Below are 23,739 nucleotides of genomic sequence, written 5' to 3'. Positions count from 1 at the left end.
CTTATTTTGTTTTTTATGGCGTTTGGCAAACAACCTTCTAGTGCGCATTACCGCCACCTACGGTAATGGAGTGTGGACCGAGGTGGATCCCTACTTTATATTCTTTTATTTAACCCAGTGTTTTTTAAATATGTGTATATTGCTTTATATCCTATGTTTTCTGAATGCAATCCTAATATACCTCCCACTTCTAACCCAATATTTTCTTTTGCTAACTTATTTTCCAGTATTTCTCTTCCTCTATTGTATTTCCTACACTGTATTAAAACATGGTCAACATTCTCTATTTGATGACAAAAATCACACTGCCCTGCAGTATGTTTTCCTTTCAATTTTAGTGAACTATTTAGATTTTTGTATGTCCTAATCTCATTCTAGTAATAATGTCTTGTTCTTTCCTATTTCTACTCCCTCCTCTCATTACACCTACACTCCTCTGGACTTTGTAAAACTCTCTACCTTTTGTTTCCTTATTCCAATTATCCTGCCACTTTTTATTGTGTTCTATCTTAATTATGCTCTTTACTTCTTCTTTACTGTGCTTAATCTCCATGTTTACTTCTGTTTTAGTGGTTGCTTGTTTTGCATATCTATCAGCTAACTCATTCCCCACAACTCCTACATGAGCAGGAACCTAGAGAAATGTTACCACACCTCCCGCTTTATTTATCCTGTAGATTGCATGAACTATTTCATAAACTATATCTTGTCTTGTTTCTGATGCTATGTTTTTTATGCTCATCAATGCACTGCTGGAGTCCGAGCACACGACTATTTTCCTTGCTTTGTTTTCCTCTATCCAGTTAACTGCCATATAAATTGCTACCAATTCCCCCGTAAAAACAGATAGTTTATCACTGATTCTTTTATTTAATACTATATGTCCTTGTGGGATAACTGCAGCAGCTCCTACTTTACTATTTATAGTTTTTGATGCATCTGTGAATATCATGATGTTGTCAAAAACATTTCCTCAATCCATTGTTCTATTTGGTAACTATTTAAATGTCTATTCTTCAGTAATTGCATGTTTACCTTTGGGTTGTCATACATCCACGGTGGTATTGCAGGAATTGGTACAGTAGGGCTAACTTTAATATTGTCAATTTGTGTTTTGTTACATATATCTCCTATTATCCACCCAAAACTATTAATTTTTTTCTTCTCTTTTTCTTGGCAGTTTAGTAGCACTTGACGGGTTGGATGTCCTTGCTTGGACCCTTTTAAGTTTGCCCAATAAACTGCTGAGAGTGGATCTCTCCTCATGTCCAAAGGTTTTTCGTTCATTTCTACTTGTAATGCTGCCACTGGAGTAGATTTAGTAGCTCTACAACATAATCTTAAAGCCTGCGACTGGATCCGGTCTATTTTCCCAAGTAGTGTTTTTGAAGCAGATTGATAAATAATGCATCCGTAGTCAATAACAGATCGAATTAAAGTGATATATATTGTTTTCAATGTCAACCTATCAGCCCCCTAATCTTTACCCCTCAAAGCCCTCATTATATTTAACACCTTTTTATTTTTCTCCACTATTTTGCTGATGTGGGTTGACCAGTTAATATTTTTATCAAACCATATTCCTAAATATTTAAATACTTGTACCTCTTCTATGTTTTCTCCATAGAGTTTTATTTGGAGCTTGTTTTGTACTTTCCTCTTCGTAAAATTTATGACTTTTGTCTTTCCAACAGAGAATCTTAAACCCCAAGCCGTCCCCCAGTCTTGAACATTATTTACCGCTTTTTGAATCTTCTTTTCTATATGATTTGTATTTCTACCTCTCTTCCACATCACTTCATCATCAGCAAACAATGCCACCTCCACTAACCCTTCCACTTCACTAAAAACTTCATTTATCATGATGGAAAATAGTACTGGACTTATTATACTCCCTTGCGGGGTCCCATTTTCCACTTCGTATTCTCTGCTATATTCATTCTCTATTATTACTAATAATGTTCTACTTGTTAAAAAGTATTTTATCCATCTATACATTCTTCCTCTAATCCCAATCTTATTTAGTTTCATCAGCAACCCCTGTTTCCACAACATATCATACGCTTTCTCTATGTCAAAAAATACCGCAATTATACTTTATTTATTTATTTGTCCCTTTCTAATTTCCTCTTCCAGCTGCACTGCTGGGTCATTTGTGCTTCTTGCTTTGCGAAAACCATTTTGGTAGTTTTTTTTATAATTTCTTTTGACTCTAAATAATATATTAATCTTTCATTAATCATTTTTTCCATTACTTTGCCCAAATTTGAGGTCAATGCTATCGGCCTATAATGTCCTGCCTCTTCCGGATCTTTCCCTGGCTTGCATATTGGAATTATTACAGCTGTTTTTAACTCATCTGGTAATTTTCCTTCTTCATAAATCCTATTATATAATTTCAAGACCACTTCTTTGCCGATGCTACCTAAATTTTTGATCATTTGATTACACACCAGGTCTTTCCCTGGCGTCGTATTTTTAACTTTTTTTTAAATTCAAACCATCTCATCCAAAGAAAATGTCATATCCATAGTATTGGTAAAACTATTATCGTTGTCTTCCTTCATTTCCTCCATATTTAAACTAATTGTTTCTTCTCTCTTTTGTTTTTCTACATTTCTCTAATTATCATTACTGTGCACTTTAACAAAGGTTTTTGCTAAAAGTTCTGCTTTTTCTTTATTTCCTACCACATTCCGCGTTCCATCTTTCATCACATGATTTTTATGTTCTTTTCTGACCCCTGACATTCTCTTGATCATTCCCCACACTTGGCTTAAAGGAGTAGTTCTATTTAGTGTTTCACAAAAAGTTCTCCAATGGTGTTTTCTTGTTTTTTTAATAACATACCTTACTCTAGCTTGATGCCTTTTATATTGGATCATGTCTTGGAAATTATGTGTTCTTCTCAATATTCTAAATGCTCTCTTCCGTTCTTGTATTGCATCTGTGCACTCTTGTGCACTATCTTCCTTCTTCTCCCTATACTATTCCTTGGTATGCTCTGTTCGGCTGCTTCTATTATGCACTTTGTTATATCTGTATTTAATTGTTCAATATCTTGATTTATATCTACTTCCTTTAAAGTTATGTCGGTAATTTCCCTAAATTTCCCCCAGTCACCATGATTATACTTCCATCTTCCTTCTATCCTAGTGCTTTCTGTCCTTTGATTTATGTTTATGTGAATGAAGATTGGATAGTAATGAGTGTACAAAGCCTCATGTCTGAGAGTTCAGAGTGTACCAAACATACAGGAAACGTCCTGACCTCAATTTGACTCAGTGTGCCAAACACTGCACCTACAAGAAACAGATACTTGAGCAATAACGAACATAACAGGAAACCAAGCAAACACTGCACATACAGGAAACAGATGCTTGAGCAACAACCAACATAACAGGAAACCAAGAGTAGTTCAGCATAATTATTCCTAGACACGAGACACATAGCAACAGACGTCAGTCAGTAGACTGACCAATCAGATAACTACTGGCACAGTGTATATAAGCTGCTGTACAACAAACTCTCAGACAGATCGCTTTGGGTTTTACTGGTACTACTGTTCAAGTGTACTATACGATCTCCGCTCTCTGCAGACTGCGTTCAATAAAATACTTCTACTTGACTCAACTCATGCCTCCTCGAATTGTTTTCCTGCTCCCGGCCCGGGTGAGACGGCACTAAAAGTGCGTCTCAACAATAGTGATCACTTCCCATAGTGCTGTATTTATTTACTTCCCACTCCACCTTTCTTGCTAACCCTTGTGACACTATTGTTTTATCTATTGCTGTTTCTTTACCCGTGACGACATCTAACCTTGTTCCTGACCCATCATTCACACACACCAGTTCTTTTTCCTCCAAAAGTGCTTCCAATGTTTCCCCATTCCAGTCATCCCTTTCACCCCACATTGTGCTATGTGCATTAAAGTCACCACACCAAATAATATTGACACTCCAGTGCTCCATTATTGTTTCTAGTTGAATTTCTAATTTCTTGCATGGAATATAGAAGTTTAGTACTTTGTATCTTTCTTTATTATTCCATACTTCTACTCCTATTATCTCTAGTTCTTGTTTTACTTTTAATATTGAATAATGCATATCTTCCTTAATAAATATGGCACATCCTCCTCCTTGCCCATCATTCCTATCTTTACGTATCGTTATATATCCTTTTATTATAAAGTTTAATTTTGGCTTCAGCCATGTTTCTTGAATACATATTATATGTGGTTTATTTTTCATATTATTAATACATCCCTTTAATTCCTGTCCGTTGGCTATCAAACTTCTGGCATTCCATTGAACAATTAACATGGCGTTGGATTGTGGTAACATGACTCGGTCTCGTCTACTCTCTGTAGCTCACCTTGCACCTGTTCCCAGGATAGTTCTTTTAAATTTAAAAACTTTGCTGCTGCTTTGACAATTATTATGATTTTCTCAGTCTTGTTTCTAGCCTGTTCTGTACAGTTTATTACATAAGCCAGGAATACAACTAGTTTGTCCATGGAAATTCCTGTATTTGCTGCCTCTTGTTTTTTATTTCTTGAACTATTTTCACTTCTGTCCTGTTCTGCACTTTCTTGATTTCTTATTTTAACTGCCTCTGCATATGTAATATTTCTTTCAACTCTGATTTGCTGTACTTCTGTTGCCTGTTTTCTTATGATGCAGCCCCCATACGCTGCTGTGTGATTCCTGCCACAATTACAACACTTGACCTGTTCATTTTCTCCACATTGTCCATATCCATGCGCTCCTCCACACCTTCCACATCTCATCTTAGCATGACACACACTAGCTATGTGCCCATAGCGTTGGCACTTGAAACAACGTACTGGGGGTGGCACGTAAGCTCTAACATAGAAGCTTAAATACCCAATCTTGATTCTCTCTCGTAGGACCTCCTCTGCAAATTGCACCAGCACGGATTCGCTCTCAGTCTTTTCACCGTTCCCAAATGCCATCATTCTTTTCATCATAGTGACAGTTCCTCCTTTTATTTCTCTTTTTAGATCATCTAAATTTTCTCCTCTTGGGATTCCTGTCACGACTCCTCTTGCCCCCTTTCGTTCTCCCACTTCGATTTTTTCCTTTATTATTTTGTTGCACAGTTTTTGCAAACGCATTGCTTTGTTCTTTTGCTCTCCATTTTTGCATTTAATCAACAGCCGTCCGTCCCTGAGCACCTTCGCTATCTCCACCTCTCCAATGTCCTTCTTTAATCCCTTAACCAGTGTCATCAAGCTAATGTCATTCATATCTTGGTTTGATTTAAATGTATAAATGATCTTATATTCATCCACCATTACACTTTTCCTCTTATCAACCTCTTCATCGTCTTCATGCACTCTTTTAGCACTCGACTTTCCTTCACTCCTTCCTCTCACCTTCTTTCCTCTCTCCCCTCTAGTCCTATCCATTTCCATACTATCCTCATACATCCCGTCACTATCCCCTTCCATCTCGATCCAGTCACAAAACAGCTTATGCTCAACCACTCTCGCCGCCGTCAAATTCACTCCAAATGTTTGGTAGTTCCGCGTCTCCTTCCGGAAGCTTCCTCCACCGCACCTCTTCTGCCACCCACCCAGGAAGCCCACGCTGCCCACTCTTCCCCTTAACGCTCGCTGATTGCATAACACATTTCCCGGGTACTTTAGCGCCACTTGCTGAACGGGAAGACGAACTACTACAGCAATTTGAAGGTAATTAACACAATTTTGACTCAAATAATGCTAAACGTAGTACTCTTTAATAACATATTAAAAAAGTAACTGACCAGGAAATTGCATAACACATTTTCTGAGTACTTTTGCGCCACTTAAACCAAACAGTCCAATTGTAGACGGTTAAATCCCCTGAGAATTCAATGCCCTGGATGAATGAGAACATCCATACACAACGTATTTAAATATATTTAAAGGCATACTGAAACCCACTACTACCGACCACGCAGTGTGATAGTTTATATATCAATGATGAAATATTAACATTGCAACACATGCCTATACGGCCTTTTTAGTTTACTAAATTGCAATTTTAAATTTCGCGCTAAGTATCCTGTTGAAAACGTCGCGGTATGATGACGCGTGCACGTGACGTCACTGGTTGTAGCGGACATTTTGATCCAGCAACGATCACGGCTAAAAGTCGTCTGCTTTAATCGTATAATTACACAGTATTCTGGACATCTGAGTTGTTGAATCTTTTGCAATTTGTTCAATTAATAATGGAGACGTCAAAGAAGAAAGAAGTAGGTGGGAAGCGGTGTATAGCGGCTGCCTTTAGCAACACAAACACAGCCGGTGTTTCCTTGTTTACATTCCCGAAGGTGAAGCTTCAATATGGAACAGAGCGGTCAAGCGAACATGGTTCCCGACCACATGTCAACCGGTAGGTTTCGGTGAGAAAATTGTGACAATGAATCGGCTCTTACCGTAGACATGAGCGGAGCTTGCGTCGTTCCTCGTGCACCTGTCAAAGAGGCAGCTGCAGACTCTGTTGCCTCCTCCAACCGGCCGCCCCTGAACGTGGGATGCTTCCACCGTGGAGGAGGGGGAAAAAAAGCTCAGCCAGGCCCGACCGGCTGCCTTCGCTTTGCCTCCTCGGGAAACGTGGCTTCCCTCAGAGACACTGGTGGTCACCACACCCGTGGCCACACCCCTCCGACTTTCAGGTACGACTATATAATCTCACTAAAACACTAGTAACACAATAAGCAGATAAGGGATTTTCAAGAATTATCCTAGTAAATGTGTCTAATAACATCTGAATCGGTCCCACTGCCTTGTCTTTTTTTTTTTTTTTTCTAGTTCTTCACTGTCACTTTCCTCATCCACAAATATTTCATCCTCGCTCAAATTAATGGGGAAATCATTGCTTTCTCGGTCCAAATCGCTCTCACTGCTGGTGGCCATGATTGTAAACAATGTGAGGATGTGAGGAGCTCACAAACCGTGACATCACGCGTACATTGTCTGCTACTTCCGGTACAGGCAAGGCTTTTTTATTAGCGACCAAAAGTTGCGAACTTTATTGTTGATGTTCTCTACTAAATCTTTTCAGCAAAAATATGGCAATGTCGCGAAATGATCAAGTATGACACGGAATAGACCTGCAATCCCCGTTTGAATAAGAAAATCTCATTTCAGTAGGCCTATAAATACACTGCGAGTTTGATAAACCAGTAGAATTACATTTTTTGTCTAAAAAGAGAGCCCCTGTTAGTTACAATGTTCCATCCATCCATCCATCTTATCCGACGTCGGGTCGCGGGGGCAGCAGCCTAAGCAGGGAAGCCCAGACTTCCCTCTCCCCAGCCAGTTCGTCCAGCTCTTCCCAGGGAATCACGAGGCGTTCCCAGGCCAGCCGGGAGACATAGTCTTCCCAATGTGTCCTGAGTCTTCCCCGTGGCCCCCTACCGGTCGGACGTGCACGATATACCTCCCTAGGGAGGCGTTCGGGTGGCATCCTGACCAGATGCCCGAACCAGCTCATCTGGCTCCTCTCGATGTGGAGGAGCAGCGGCTTTACTTTGAGCTCCTCCCCGATGGCAGAGCTTCTCACCCTATCTCTAAGTTACAATGTTACAATATGTAAATGAATATCCGTAGTTGTTGAAATATTTATGGTACGAAATCTTTCTACTGCATTATGTAGCTAAAAACACAAATTAAGAAATAAATCATATTGTAGATATTTCTATATTTGTATATGTTTGTTATATTTTATTATTTGCAGTGTTGTTAAAACTAGTGTTGACAAACTATTTTTGTGTTTGTAAAATGTATGTGTGTAGTGTTAACAAAACAATTTGGAGGTTATTAACACTATTTTTACTCAAATGTTAAACGTATCACTTTTTTAAAATGCTATTAGAAAGTAACTGACCAAGAAATTGCATAACACATTATCTGGGAACTGTAGCGCCACTCGCTGGACGGGAAGACAAACTACTGCAGCAATTTGGAGGTAAATTACAATTTTTTTAACCAAAAATTAAAAAAAGAAAATACATGCACCTGGGGATAGGTTGATTGGCAACACTAAATTGGCGCTAGTGTGTGAAAGTGAGTGTAATTGTTGTCTATCTGTGTTGGCCCTGTGATGAGGTGGCGACTTGTCCAGGGTGTACGCCGCCTTCCGCCCGATTGTAGCTGAGATAGGCTCCAGCGACCCCGAAGGGAATAAGCGGTAGAAAATCGATGGAGGACGGATTTTCTGGGTACTGTTGCGCCACTCGCTGGACGGGAAGACAAACTACTGCAGCAATTTGGAGGTGATTTACAATATTTTTACTCAAATTAAAAAAAAGACATGCACCTTGGGATAGGTTGATTGGCAGCACTAAATTGGCCCAAGTGTGTGAATGTGAGTGTGAATGTTGTCTGTCTATCTGTGTTGGCCCTGTGATAAGGTGGTGACTTGTCCAGGATGTACCCCGCCTTCCGCCCTTATGCAGCTGAGCTAGGCTCCAACACCCCCCGCCACCCCTGAAAGGGACAAGCGGTAGAAAATTTGAAAATGTTGAAAATTAAACAAGATAGCTGCCGGCTAGATGCACTGGGTCACACAGCTCCAACAATCCATGAAAAAGCTTGAAAATAAGTTGACATCCATCCAGCAGAGCAACATCTTCATGTTTATTAGGAAGATAAACATCAGACTGCCAGATCATTTTTGTGATTTTGGACTTGTTGGAGACTTTTTGATGACATATGTGTTTTAATGCACTGACATGCCATCAATACTGGATTGCCTGTAATCAGAAAGTATTCTGAAAGATCAACTGAATTCTAAAAGTACGTTTCCCCACTAAAGAATGGTGACTAAGAAGTTAGCAAAAGAAATGCAAGCGGTTAAAAAGTCTCTGAATTTCATGTCAGAGGAACTGTGCAAAGTAGCAAAACAGCAAATGGGCCTTCTGGACTTAATTGATGAAATTAAGGAGCTGAAGGCAATAATCAAAAGACAAAGACAAGAAGATTGAAGAACTTGAAAAAAGAGTGGACGACCAAGAGCAGTACTCCAGGATGGATTACCAGGTGATTTCTGGGCTTGAGACAAGCCACTGCTCCTATGCATGGATCACAGCAGGTGACAAGGAAGGAGAAGATGCACAAGAGGTGAGCTGCACACGCTTGAGCCGCAAGTCATCAACTTCTTCAATAACAAAGGAATTCCTGTATGCAGTTCAAGTGTAGCTGCTTGCCACACCATTCCACTGAAAAAAAAACAACAGATCCAACATCATCATCCATTTTGTGAGTAGAAAACATACAATTGAAATGCTTAAGCTGGAGAAACGCAGAAATTGCAAAACAAGCCAGGATCTTGAAAAAGGGATTAGCGAATCCAGGACACATGGACAAGAAGCTGTAAAGTAATGATCAGATTGAATGGTCCACCAGAACAAGCAAGAGTATTAGTGGTCAGAAACTTGAACAATATAAATGAAAAAGATGATCATAATAAGGAAGTGGAATAGTGGGGAAATGTTCCTTGTTGACTATGTACTGTGTGCAGATAAATAGTGTGGACAACCAACATGATAGAAGAACAAATGAGCTGCACAAAATTCAAGTCTTTTGACTTTCATGATCATAAATACTAAGAGTTAGAAAATAACATTGACCCAAATATTCACTTCTATCAGGACTCTGTGGGATGTGAGTATTATACTGAAGAACAGTTTAATTCAAATGTTTGAATGGAAGGCTTTTCAGTGATTCATTTAAACAGTAGGAGTCTTTGTAACATTTCCAAAATTAAAGAGTATCTTAAATACAGCAAGGGTTTACCATAATAGCAATGTCAGTGACTTGGTTGAACGATAGTAAGGAATTACTGGATGGATTAGAGCAGTGGTTCTCAAATTGGGGTACGCTTACCCCTGGGGGTACTTGAATGTATGCCAAAGGGTACGTGAGATTTTTTTTAAATATTCTAAAATAGCCACAATGCAAAAATCCTTTATAAATATATTTATTGAATAGTACTTCAACAAAATATGATTTTCCGTTCATAAACTGTGAAATGAAATGCAATAATGCAACATTCAGTGTTGAGAGCTAGATTTTTTGTGGACATGTTCCATAAATATAGATGTTAAATATTTCTTTTTTTGTGAAGAAATGTTTAGAATTAAGTTCATGAATCCAGACGGATCTCTATTACAATCCCCAAAGAGGGCACTTTAAGTTGATGATCACTTCTATGTGTAGAAATCTTTATTTATAATTGAATCACTTGTTTATTTTTCCAACAAGTTTTTAGTTATTTTTATATCTTTTTTTCCAAATAGCTCAAGACAGACCACTATAAATTAGCAACATTTTGCAATGTTATACAATTTAATAAATCAGAAACTGATGACATAGTGCTGTATTTTACTTCTTTATCTCTTTTTTCCAACTAAAAATGCTTTGCTCTGATTAGGGGGTACTTGAATTAAAAAAAATGTTCACAGGGGGTACATCACTGAAAAAAAGTTGAGAACCACTGGATTAGAGGGATATGAAATGTTTTGGCAAAACAGGATGAACAAAAGGGGAGGAGGTGTTGTGTTGTTTGTGATGTCCTCTCTCAAATGTAGGCTGATTGCTGACATGACAACTGCCATTGACAATCTGATGGCATGTGTAACTATTGAAATCAGTGTTGAAAGATCCAAAAACATATAAATTAGTTTTATTCATAGAACTCCAGGAACATGCATTGATCAACTTAATAATATATTTTTTTTAGTTATATGAACGACGTAATGATAAGGTGATCTTGATTTGTGGTGACTTCAACATTGATTTGATGACATTTAATGATCACATGAAAACCACTGATTTTGTTAATCTTATGTTTATCTTGAGTTTCTTTCCACTAATTGTAAAACCTAGCAGATTAACAAAGGACAGCTTAACACTGATTGACAATATTTTTATGAATGGGAAGAGAAAAAGTGGACTCTTAGTGACTGATGTAAGTGATCACCTGCCTGTTTTTATAGTGATCCAAATGAACAACGAGCAAAACTTACAAATAAATAACTTTGTTAGAATAAAATCACCAGAAGCAGTTAAGGCATTCAAGGCTGATCTTTTAAATCAAGATTGGCAAAATGTTTTTGTTGAGGATGCTAATGAAACATACCATACATTCCTGGATATATTTTTGACACTTTATGACCGTCATTGTCCATTGAGAGAAGATAAGCAAAATACTAAAAAGAGGGAGAAACCATGAATAACAAGGGGTTTAGTAAAAGCCTGTAAAAAAAAAAAAAAAAAGGCTTTACAAGGAATTTATTAAAAATCGAACAAAGAAAAATGAGGACAAATATAAAAAATATAAAAACAGATTGACATGTATCATAAGGCTGCAACAAAAAACTATTATGAACAATAGCTGCATAAACATAACATATCATTGAAACCTGGAATGTGCTTAATACTGAGTTAAAAAAAATCTAGCAAAAAGGATTTTACAGCTGGTAAAAGATGACAACTCAATCATTGAAAATATAGAAGAAATAGCTGAGGAATTCAATAAGTTTTTTGTGAATGTTGGCCCAAATTTGGCAAAAAATATACATTTTAATATGAATGATGAGAAAAATTTAAAGCGTGTATCTGACATTAAAGATTCAATGTTTCTTGGCGGAGTTTGTGAAAGTGATGTGTTAGAAGTGGTCAGAAAGTTTTTAAAAACAAAACATCTGTCGATGGTAACAACGTGGATATGTCACTTGTTAAAGAAGTGATGGATTGTGTCCTAAAGCCATTTACTTATATATGTAATACATCGTTATCAATTGAAACTTTTCCTGACAAAATGAAAATTGCTTAAGAGCCTACTGAAACCCACTACTACCGACCACGCAGCCTGATAGATTATATAGCAATGATGAAATCTTAACATTGCAACACATGCCAATACGGCTGGTTTAGTTTACTAAATTGCAATTTTAAATTTCCCGCGAAGTATCCTGTTGAAAACGTTGCGGAATGATGACGCGTGCGCGTGACGTCACGGATTGTAGCGGACATTTTCTTCCAGCACCAATCACAGCTATAAGTCGTCTGCTTTAATCGCATAATTACACAGTATTCTGGACATCTGTGTTGCTGAATCTTTTTCAATTTGTTCAATTAATAATGGAGACTTCAAAGAAGAAAGATGTAGGTGGGCAGCGGTGAATTGTGGCTGCCTTTAGCAACACAAACACAGCCGGTGTTTCCTTGTTTACATTCCCGAAGGTGAAGCTTCACTATGGAACAGAGCGGTCAAGCGAAAATGGTTCTCTACCACATGTCAACCGGCAGGTTTCGGTGAGAAAATTGTGGTGATAAGTCAGCTTTTACCGTAGACATGAGCGGAGCTTGCGCCATTCCTCGTGCACCTGTCAAAGAGGCAGCTAAGGACTGTCTTGCTTTCTCTGACCGGCCGCTCCCGAACCTGGGATGCTTCCAGTGTGGAGGAGGGGGAAAAAAAGCTTCGCCTCGTCGAGAAACGTGACTTCCCTCGGAGACACTGGCGGTCACCACACCCGTGGCCACACCCCTTTGAATTTCAGGTACGACTATATAATCTCACTAAAACACTAGTAACACAAGAAGCAGATAAGGGATTTTCCAGAATTATCCTAGTAAATGTGTCTAATAACATCTGAATCACTCCCACTTCCCTGTCTTTTTTTTTTTTCTGTAGTCCTTCACTCTCACTATCCTCATCCACGAATCTTTCATCCTCGCTCAAATTAATGGGGAAATCGTCGCGTTCATGGTCTGAATAGCTCTCGCTGCTTGTGGCTACGATTGTAAACAATGTGAGGATGTAAGGAGCTCCACAACCCGTGACGTCACGAGCACATCGTCTGCTTCTTCCGGTACTGGCAAGGCTTTTTTATTAGCGACCAAAAGTTGCGAACTTTATCGTCGATTTTCTCTACTAAATTCTTTCAGCAAAAATATGGCGATATCGCGAAATGATCAAGTATGACACATAGAATGGACCTGCTATTCCCGTTTGAGTAAGAAAATTAGATTTTAGTTGGCCTTTAAGTTATTCCGATTTATAAGAATGGGGATAAACATATGGTCTCAAATTATAGACCTGTGTCTCTACTACCTCAATTTGCAAAAAATTCCTGAGAAATTATTTGTAAATAGACTTGATAAGTTCCTTGACAAACATGAACTACTGAATGATCATCAGTATGGCTTCAGGAGTAATCAATCTACATCCCTACCAGTGATGGACTTTGTAGAAAACATAGCTACAGCAATAGAAAAAAAAGTAGCACACCGTTGAGTATTTATTGACTTATGTAAAGCTTTTGACACAATCGATCATTCCTTACTTCTGCAAATCTGGAAAACTGTGGCATAAGAGGTGTTTCACAACAGTGGTTAAGTAGTTATTTAAGTAATAGATCTCAATATGTTGAAATTAATAAGACTAAATCACAGCCAAGAAGAGTAACTTGTGGGGTTCCACAAGGCTTGGTATTAAGTGAGTTATTTATATTCTATTTAAATGATATTTGTTCAGTATTTAATAAATTGAAATGTATTATGTTTGCAGATGATACAGATGTATATTGTTCAGGAGAAGACTTGAAGGAATTGTAGAGGATAATAATGGTTGAGTTAATTCAGCTAAAAAAAATGGTTTGTTATTAATAAGTTATCATTTAATGATGAAACTAAATTTATGGTGTTTAGTGGTGCAAAGACAAATTGTGAAGCAGAATTAAAATTAAACATGGTGGAAATCGATAGAGTACATGAAACTAAATTCTTGGGAATAATAATTGATCATACATTATGTTGGGAACCGCATATTGAATACATGAAGGGAAACATATCCAAATCCATTGCGATTCTTTATAAAGTAAAACACATGCTGAATAAGATATGTTATATTATTCTTTTATTTTCCCACATTTAACATATCGTGTTGAAGTTTGGGGAAATGTTTATAAAACAAATAATGACCCAATAATTAAACTTCAAAAAAGAATTATTGGAAATGTGTGTAAATGTGTATGATTGTTATATATGTATAATCTGTACTGTTAAACTGGTCACACAAAATGGTTGATGATTGATGGTTGATTATATGACCGAAATAAACTTATTTCATTTAAAAAAAAAAAAAAATGGTAGGAGGTTATAGATACTACTCTTTAATAAAAAAAAAATTTTAAAAAGTAACTGACCAGGAAATAGCCCTCCTAACTCAAAGTTAAAACAAAAAACACCAGTAGACAGCTGCGATAAAATCTTTTTACAAACGAAGGCACAACAAAGACATCAAAAGAGCAGATATACCTGACTCCATGCTTTAAAAAAGTATGTTGTAGAGAATTGTGTTGAACACTACCAAACTGCCCGTGCATTCTTTTATAAGCAAAATATAAAACCAGCAGACTTACCAGGAAACACTTTTAGAAACACCCTCGTCTTTAAAAGTGCTCTATTCTATCCCCCACATGCACACAAAGCTCAGACGTAGACACACTTTATTGATCCACAAGGAAAATTGTTCTTCCAAGAAACATCCAACAAAACTTGAGGAAGGACTTTGTGGAGAGACGGAGCCGACGAGCCGACAGCAGGGTAGGAAAAACGGCGGTCCTACTCAAGATGGCGGCCAGGGGGCGGAGTGTGCGGCGGAGCGGAGAGGCAGGGCGCGCTTGAAGCGACGCTGCGGCAATCCATGTCAGGTGCGTACATCACACACCTGCTCTCAATCCCTGCATCTTCTCCTGTAGCAGGAGAAGGAGGAGCGATCAAGGCGGAAACAGTAGAAGAACCAGCAACAGAACCTGAAGACCGAGAACGACCGAGAGCGACGAAGACGCGGCCGACTGAAGGCGAGAGAGGAGCGAGCAGGATCGGAGGCGCTGAAAAGCGATCCGAGCAAAAGACGGAAGCTTTATTGAAAAATAAAACAAGAGTCAAACCTGCTCAGCGATATCCGTCCTCAATGATCCCTGCAACCCACACGATGACGGCAGGAAGCCGTTCATAGTGGCGCCCAACACAGAAGAACCCGGAAAAAGATGTCAGCACCAACTCCCCTCGAGGCGATTGGGCAGGTGCTGGCCCAGGTGGCAGCAGCGAGCCAGCAACAAACACAGGTGCTCAAAACCCTTATGGAAAGAACAGAGACAACCAGAGGGGGAGCGACCATGAAGCGCATGGTGGAAGGTGAGGATCCACAAACTTTCATGGATGTCTTTGAGGTGACAGCAGTGGCAAACAGGTGGCCGGAAGAGGAATGGGGAGCAAAGCTGCTGCTGCTCCTGGTGGGGGAGGCACAGCGGGCAGGGTTGAGCCTCCCGGCAGCCGCCCGTCTACAATATATCAACCTCCGGCATGCCATCTTGGACTGAGTCGGCAGCAGCCCCGAAGACCGTTGCAGAAAATTCAGGGCGATGAGGCTGGAGCCAGACGACCGGCCATTCCTGTTCGCCTACCGGCTGAGGAACGCAGCGACCCGTTGGCTCCAGCCCAACGGCCAGGACCCGAAGATGCTGGAGGACATCATTGTGGAACAATTCCTGGACGCCATCCCGACCAAAACCTCAGCCTGGGTGAGGTACCACAGTCCCATGGACGTTAAAGCGGCAGTGAAATTGGCGGAGGAACACCTGGCGGTGCAGCGGGAGGCAACCCCGAAGACGGCCGCAGGACCTACCTCAGCGCCCCTCCTCTCCGCTCCGCCGCACACTCCGCCCCCCTTGCCGCCATCTTGAGTAGGACCGCCGTTTGTCCTACCCTGCTGTCGGCTCGTCGGCTTCGTCTCTCCACAGACTTTTAAAAAAAGTCGCTTCACTTATTTTTCCAAATGTATTTTTCCATGTCTTCCATCACACACACACACACACACACACACACACACACACACACACACACACACACACACACACACACACACACACACACACGATGAAAGGACATACCCCGCTTCAGTTTCGACCAATCCCCTTCGAGGAAACATCCCCGAAATGTGAAGCTCCCGCAAAATCATCCGGCACAATGGACTGAGAATGTCTGGAAGAGAAGCATAATCAATAAAATTTCATTTTGGAGTCAGAGTCTGCTGACAAAGGACCAAAGGTCATTCCCCCCAGGAACCTGAAGTTTTTTCAGATCCGGCACCCAACACACACACACACACACACACACACACACACACACACACACACACACACACACACACACACCCCACTCTTTTGAATGAAACCTAAAGTTCTTCAAAAATTGAAGCGTATCCTTAAACATCAAAAGCTTGGGAAAATAGCGTCTTTTGTTTGACGTGTATCCCCTGAAGTCCTCCCACAATAATGAAAAAGAAAGAACTTTACATTCAGAAAACATCTTTAAACTTCTGAGGTATCTGAGGATGAGGGGTAATAATCTTTATTTTTTTCATTCCTCTTAAAATATGTTTTTAGAGTTTCTATAATAATATCAATCAATCAATCAATGTTTACTTATATAGCCCTAAATAATAATTATTTATTCTAAAAAAAAAAACAGTTGAACATCGCGCCGAAATTCCCTCTCCATCGAGGAACAATCTACCAGATCCTCAACCCGTCTTGTATAAGTACCGATTTACTTTTTTTGTTTCATTACCTACAATTTACAATGTTATTGGTATATGTTATTAGACATTGGTATTACGGATTACTTCTCCCCATTTAACATTCAAGCATTTAAATGTTGAAGTCTTCGTACATGTGTACACTGATTTAATACTTAAATTCTGTTTTACTAGCTCACAGGGTGTGTTTAAACTATTTAATTGTTTAATAATATGTGTATTAGTGATATGTGTATTAATTATTTTTGTTTTATAGAAGGAATGTTGGAAGATCTTGAAGTGACAACCTTTTCACAATTGCAGTTTGGTGAGTCAAATGATTCTCATTTTACAAGAGAAAAAAAACATTTTATATATATATATATATATATATATATATATATATATATATATATATATACACACACACACACACACAGGACTGTCTCAGAAAATTTGAATATTTTGATAAAAGTCCTTTATTTTCTGTAATGAAACTAAAAACATGGAAATGTCATGCATTCCGGATGCACTACACATCAACTGAAATATTGCAAGCCTTTTATTATTTTAATATTGCTGATATGGCATACAGCTTAAGAAAACTCAAAAATCCTATCTCAAAAAATTTCAATATTTCTTCAGACCAAGTTAAAAAAAAAAGTTTTATAACAGAAAAACAAAATCAAACATTTGAAAATGTCAATTAATGCACTCAGTACTTGGCTAGGAATGTTTTCGCATGGATTATTGCATCAATGCAGCGTAGCATGGAGGCAATCGGCCTGTGGCATTGCTGGGTTGTTATGGATGCCAAAGATGCTTCACTAGCGGCGTTTAGCTCATTTGCATTATTGGGTCTGGTGTCTTTCAGCTTCTTCTTCACAATACCCCACAAATTCTCTATAGGGTTCAGGTTAGGGGAGTTGGCAGGCCAATCGCGGACAGTAATGCCATGGTCAATACACCAGTTACTGGTGGTTTTGGCACTTTAGGCAGGTGCCAGATCATGCTAGAAAATGAAATCATCATCTCCATAGAGCTTTTCAACAGATACAGCTACAATAGCCGTATTCCCATGGTCAAGCAACTCCTGAACTCAAGACAACGCAAGAAGCGTCTGACTGACGGACAGTAGCAGAGAGGTCCAGAGTCCTGTTTTCAGACGAAAGCAAATTTTGTATTTCATTTGGAAGTCAAGGCGTTATAGTCTGGAGGAAGGCTGGAGAGGAGCAAAATCCAAGTTGATTGAAATCCAGTGTGTTCCCACAGTCAGCAATGGTTTGGGGAGCCATGTCAGCTGCTGGTTTTGGTCCACTGTGTTTCATCAAGTCCAGAGTCAATGCAGCTGTGTACCAAGAGCACTCCATGCTCCCATCTGTTGTAAAGCTTTATGGAGATGATTATTTCATTTTCCAGCATGATCTGGCACCTGCCCAATGTGCCAAAACCACCAGTAACTGGTGTATTGACCATGGCATTACTGTCCGCGATTGGCCAGCCAACTCCCCTGACCTGAACCCTATAGAGAATTTGTGGGTTATTGTGAAGAAGAAGCTGAAAGACACCAGACCCAATAATGCAAATGAACTAAAGGCCGCTAGTGAAGCATCTTGGGCATCCATAACAACCCAGCAATGCCACAGGCCGATTGCCTACTTGCCACGCTGCGTTGATGCAGTAATCCACGCGAAAGGATTCCTAACCAAGTATTTAGTGCATTAATTGACATTTTCAAATGTTTGATTTTGTTTTTCTGTTATAAAACTTTTTTTTTTAACTTGGTCTGAGGAAATATTGAAATTTTTTGAGATAGGATTTTTGAGTTTTCTTAAGCTGTATGCCATATCAGCAATATTAAAATAATAAAAGGCTTGCAATATTTCAGTTGATGTGTAGTGCATCCGGAATGCATGACATTTCCATGTTTTTAGTTTCATTACAGAAAAATAGGACTTTATCTCAATATTCAAATTTTCCGAGACAGTCCTGTGTGTGCGTGTATATATATATATATATATATATATATATATATATATATATATATATATATATATACACACACTTACAGATATTCCCTTCACACCTCCGGCCCGCTGAATTCCCTTAACGGAGCGGTCGTCTTCAACAGCCGACAGAGAGTCTTCACCCAGACATTCAATCCCGAGGACGAAGCTTTCCTCCCACCTGAATCCTTGCTCCGGAACCACAACGACACAGAATCAGAATGTCCTACATGCACCCGCTGTAAGTTTTTGTTTTCTGTATGCTTTTTAAGATTCTCTGGAGCTTTAAGGAGATCCTCACTCTCGTCCGCCTTGCGCTCAAATGAATTTAGCGCTCAGGGAAGTAGGCGGGGGCTGATTCCGGAGGTGGGGGTTGTTTTCGAGTGTGAGTCAAGATGACAGCGCCATATGCGGTTAAAGTGGTTCATATTTTTCTACCCACAGACAATAGACGTGAGAGGAGGAGGAGGAGTCGAGAGCGGAGAAGTCAAGAGCGGAGGAGGGAGTGGATTAAACCACACTGCCGGATACAGGCTCAGACTTTCGAGATGATGGCAGACATTGTTTGATATCGAAATGTGAAAGGGGAATTAGAAGAGGCTGTTAGAGAATTGGATAGAAAGGTAGAGGAAAGGGTCGCAGTTCCGCCCGAATTAGAGGAGGTTTGTCGGAGAAATAGAAAATAAAAACGTTTCTAATCGTCATTTAAATCAAATAACCAGGCAGATTCTGAATTAGACTTTTTCCACCCTTTACAAATTGCGCTTGATCATTTAGAATCAACTAACCAGACAAATTGTGAATCAGACTATGACCAATCTTTGCAAGATGCTCTTAATGTTTTAAATTAAAATGAGACCCAAAACACACACACAGGGACGGGCAGGGGGCGTTGCAGGGGGCACAGCAGCAGCGGCCGACTCTTGACCATTCAAATTCTAATGAGACCCGGTCAAACACACAACAGACACAGAGAGGTGAAGGCTCAAATGTATTGAAGTGCGAGGCATTTAACAATTTAGAGTTGAGTCTTTTAACTCTTCCTCAAAATAACGGTGTAACAGATTACGCCACATTTTACCGGCGAGTCATTGGGAACCTTGAAAACCTGCCGGAAAGGGTAACTGCGGAGGCTAGACCCAACGATATCGTTCAATTAGGTTAATTGGTGACAGTGCGCAACAACACACTTTCAAGACGTGCTAGACCTGCTAGTGTAATGGTCCCGAGTAGTAAAAATATTAAAATCTAATAAAGTTGTTGCTTAAAACCAATAAAAGCTGTCAATATAAATATTAAGAACCCAATGTAGTGAGAGCAGGTGTCCAAAATAAGGAAAGATGATTAACTGGTTCACAATTTATTAAAATACAATTAAAAACACCAGTCACGTTGTTGACACTAAAATACCAAATATGAATAATGTAATGGGCGAGGTTACAGTCACAACAGGCGTTTGGTTATATATACCGGCTCCGCCCACTTCCACAGCGTCCTCCTGCAAGCAAAATAAAAGGGAGGCAGGCCACGGGGATAAAATCAACTAAAACCACGGAGGTTCTATCTGGGCTGACGTCACACTTACACGCAAGGCAGGCCTTTGCTGTAGTTCCGCGTCAACGTCTTGGGTACGCCCACTCTCCTTGCCAGTTTCCGGTCACTCGCGGGACCCACGTGGCTGTACCCGTCCCGCTCCGCCTCCTGGTCGCTTCTGGGGGTCGCCGCAGGTCTCTGGGTCCAAATCGCCCTCTTGGGCGGCAGAGTTTCCTCTGCCCCTGCCTGTTGTGGACGTCTTGGGTTTTGTTCCGGTAGCCTGCGGGGTCTACTGCGTGGTCCGGGGGTTCCTTCCCAGCCTGCGTGCGTCTACCCGGTCGCTCTCGACCAAGCCGCAGATTCTTCCCCGTTCTGGCCAGAACCTGCCGAACCCTGCCATCCCCTCTCATCCTGGCAAAGTATGCAGTCTTTCCTCTGTCGACCCTGCTCCAACCTCTTTCTTCCCCTTCCTGTCTCACTCCTTCTTCCTCCTCTTGTTGCTTCTTTTAAATGTGCAGTCCTAATGCTCCACAGGTGTGTCCAATTTCCCGTGCCGTTTGATTGGACACTTTGGTTGTTCGGGGCAACCAGCTAAAAGGGGCAATGTCTTAAAATACCAGCAAAGTCCACAAGGAGTAAAAACATGCAATTAAAAAAAGACAATCAAATTTTAAAATGTAAAAACGTGCAATTCAAAATACAATCAAATTCTAAAATATAAAAACATGCAAATAAAACTATAATCAAATCCTAAAATATAAAAACATGCAATTTAAAATCCACAGCAATAAAACACTATAATAAAACTTGCATGGCAATGAAACAACAACAAAAAATAAAATCCCCTATTTGTGTCCCATCACACAAGTACAATCAAACGCGGCAATTATGGACTGTGATGAAATACAGATAGTGGTTCAAGTGGTACATAACCCTAGAGGCGGTGTTAGAAGAAAAGCGGAAACCTTTTTGGAACATGAACTCTACAGTTAGCATGGTCGCTCTCTGTATAAACCAAACAACTCCAATAATCAACTGTGTTTTGCCATCAGCCTAGCCTGATCCATCCTGAATTTACAGATAGCCAAGCTGTGCTGGAGGCTGAAAAAACAGAAAAAAGCGGGCTTAAACGATCAGTCCTCTGTCACTTGCAGTCATATTCCTGAATTTGAAAAAGTTGTGCGATGTAAAATTGTCATACTGTACAGAGAAGAGGATTAACGCCCCTCCTCACGGTTCGAGACAGATTCCCCCAAATCCGATTATCCGTTGTATCTGTCTATTTATGTACGTTTGCCACTACTGCTACAGAGGGTACAACAAACCCAACAGACACAGTTGCGCTGGGCATTGCTTGGTCTGTACAAATCCTGACTGTGTAAAAATAACTAAGGAAACAGTCTTTTGCCAGGATTGCAACATGTGGTGTCGCTCTCCTACATGTCTCCTCAGACATAGGGAAAAACAATTAAAAATGGGTAAACTCGACAGCATTTGCGATCGACGGAAAAATGCCTCAAATGCAACCTATTTTATGATATACCAGTGGCTTTAGGTATCGCTAAACACAAGTGCCCTACGTTAAAATGTAAAATATGTAGAGAGGCGTTACCCTGCAGCAACACTGAGGCAACCGGCACAGGACATCTTTGCTATATACAACCCCTAGCACGCGATGTAGAGCACAATGATAAAATCATATTCTATGATTTTGAGACGTTGTCGATGACAAAAACACTCACATTCCCTTTCTAGTCTGTACAAAGACGATGCAAGGAGAAGAGTGGTGTGCTTTTGGTCGGACTGCGTTACAGTTTACCTCACACATTTCAGGAAACTTTGTTATCGTCAATCTACATTTATCGCCCACCATTCGAGAGGATTTTACGGTTACTTGATTCTGAGAGGTATGGTACAGTTGGGCATAGCACCCTCTATCATCATGCAGGGGAGTAAAACAGTCTGTTTTGAAGACCTTGATTTTAGGCTAAAATACATTGACTCGCTTTCCTTCCTTACCATGCCGCTCAGCGCTGGGACTCAACGATTGCTGGTGCAAGGGGTATTTTCCTCACAAATTTAGTAAAAATTTTGTGTAAAAATTACTCCCACGCCAGCATCCAATGGTTAGAATGGGAGTCGCGTCGTCGCAGAATTTTCATTCAGTACGCTTTAAACAAAGGAGACGGCGTGGCGAAGTTGGTAGAGTGGCTGTGCCAGCAATCTGAGGGTTGCTGGTTCAATCCACACCTTCTACCATCCTATTCACGTCCGTTGTGTCCTTGGGCAAGACACTTCACCTTTGCTCCTGATGGGTCCTGGTAAGCGCCTTGCATGGCAGCTCCCGCCATCAGTGTGTGAATGTGTGTGTGAATGGGCGAATGTGGAAATATTGTCAAAGCGCTTTGGGCTCCTTTAAAAAAAGGGGTAGAAAAGTGCTATACAAGTACAACCCATTTACCAAAATGGGGTCATACTTTGTAGACGGATTTGCTGTAATTGGCGACAAACCGTTCGTCTGGGAATTTCAGGGGTGTTTTTATCACGGATGCCCAACATGTTTTGAACCCAGCGCCACGTGTCCTTTGACAAACACTCCTTACGAGGAGTTGCACAGGGCTACCGAAGAAAAAATTGAGGCGTTAAAGTGCGACCACAAGGTCAACACACTCGTCATCAGAGAGCACGAGTGGAATGAGAGTGGAATGAGATGAAAAAATAGCAACCGGGGGTTATAGACTTTCTCAAAACTTGCAATTTCCCCGAACCTCTTATCCCACGACACGCTCTTATTGGGGGTTGGACGAGTGCCTTCAGCTGGAGGCACACGACGGGTGACAAGCAGCGCGTATTGTATGAGGATGTCACGTCTCTCTACCCGTACGTCAACAGCGCATTTCCTTACCCGCTGGGTCATCCCGTCATCATCCACACGGATTTTGACGATGTTCAAAACTATTTCGGTCTGGTCCGGGCCGTCGTTCACTCTCCTCGAGGTCTCCATTTCCCCACACTACCCTACAGAACGGCCAAGGGCAAACTAGTGTTTACACTTTGCCGCACATGTGCCGAAAACAATAACCAGCAGGGACCTTGCGAGCATGATGAGGAAGGTAGGGCACTGAAGGGAGTCTGGGTCACGGTCGAATTCAACAAAGCTCTGCAGCTGGGGTACGGAGTCGATAAGATTACGGAGGTGTAGCACTTTGAAAAGCAGAGCGGCACCATCTTTAACGGTTACATTCCAACTTTTCTAAAGGGGAAGCAAGAAGCTTTAGGTTATCCTAAAGAAGCCGTTGATGCAGAAAGCAGGGGAAAGTACATTCGTGAATATCGTGAAAATCAGGGACTACAGCTGGATGCTTCAAAAATCTAGGTCAACCCTGCCAAGAGACAAATGTAAAGACTCTGCTTAAACAGCCTTTGGGGAAAGTTTGTAGAGAAGCACAATCGAACTCAGACCACCTTGGTGAGAAAAAGTGAATAACTTTTTGACTTTGTATTTTCAGGAAAATATCAGGTTGAATATTTTTCCTTTCTCAGCGAGCAATTTGCTATGGTACCGTGGAGATACTGTAAAAACAGCGTGGTGCTTCCC

General features: G+C 40.4%; 2 long non-coding RNA genes across 3 annotated transcripts; both read right to left on the bottom strand.

The window, feature by feature from the left end:
* Window positions 1-8,632: 8,632 nt before the first annotated feature.
* LOC133561951 (uncharacterized) lies at window positions 8,633-18,932 on the bottom strand. 2 transcript variants are annotated; one of them, XR_009808803.1, is made up of 3 exons: window positions 18,672-18,932; window positions 15,977-16,067; window positions 8,633-9,235 (listed from the first exon to the last, which is right to left on the bottom strand). It is a non-coding gene; the product is annotated as an uncharacterized LOC133561951 (long non-coding RNA). The 2 variants fall into 2 exon arrangements; XR_009808804.1 differs by having other exon boundaries at window positions 18,689-18,932.
* Window positions 18,933-19,952: 1,020 nt separating this feature from the next.
* On the bottom strand, window positions 19,953-20,660 carry LOC133561952 (uncharacterized). The gene is made up of 2 exons (XR_009808805.1): window positions 20,194-20,660; window positions 19,953-20,106 (listed from the first exon to the last, which is right to left on the bottom strand). It is a non-coding gene; the product is annotated as an uncharacterized LOC133561952 (long non-coding RNA).
* Window positions 20,661-23,739: the final 3,079 nt, after the last annotated feature.

The sequence above is a fragment of the Nerophis ophidion genome, linkage group LG11 (assembly GCF_033978795.1).
Source record: "Nerophis ophidion isolate RoL-2023_Sa linkage group LG11, RoL_Noph_v1.0, whole genome shotgun sequence".
In the NCBI taxonomy this organism is placed as follows: Eukaryota; Metazoa; Chordata; class Actinopteri; order Syngnathiformes; family Syngnathidae; genus Nerophis; species Nerophis ophidion.
The sequence above is the reverse complement of the archived record's forward strand: the minus strand, read 5'-3'. Positions and strand labels throughout refer to the sequence as shown.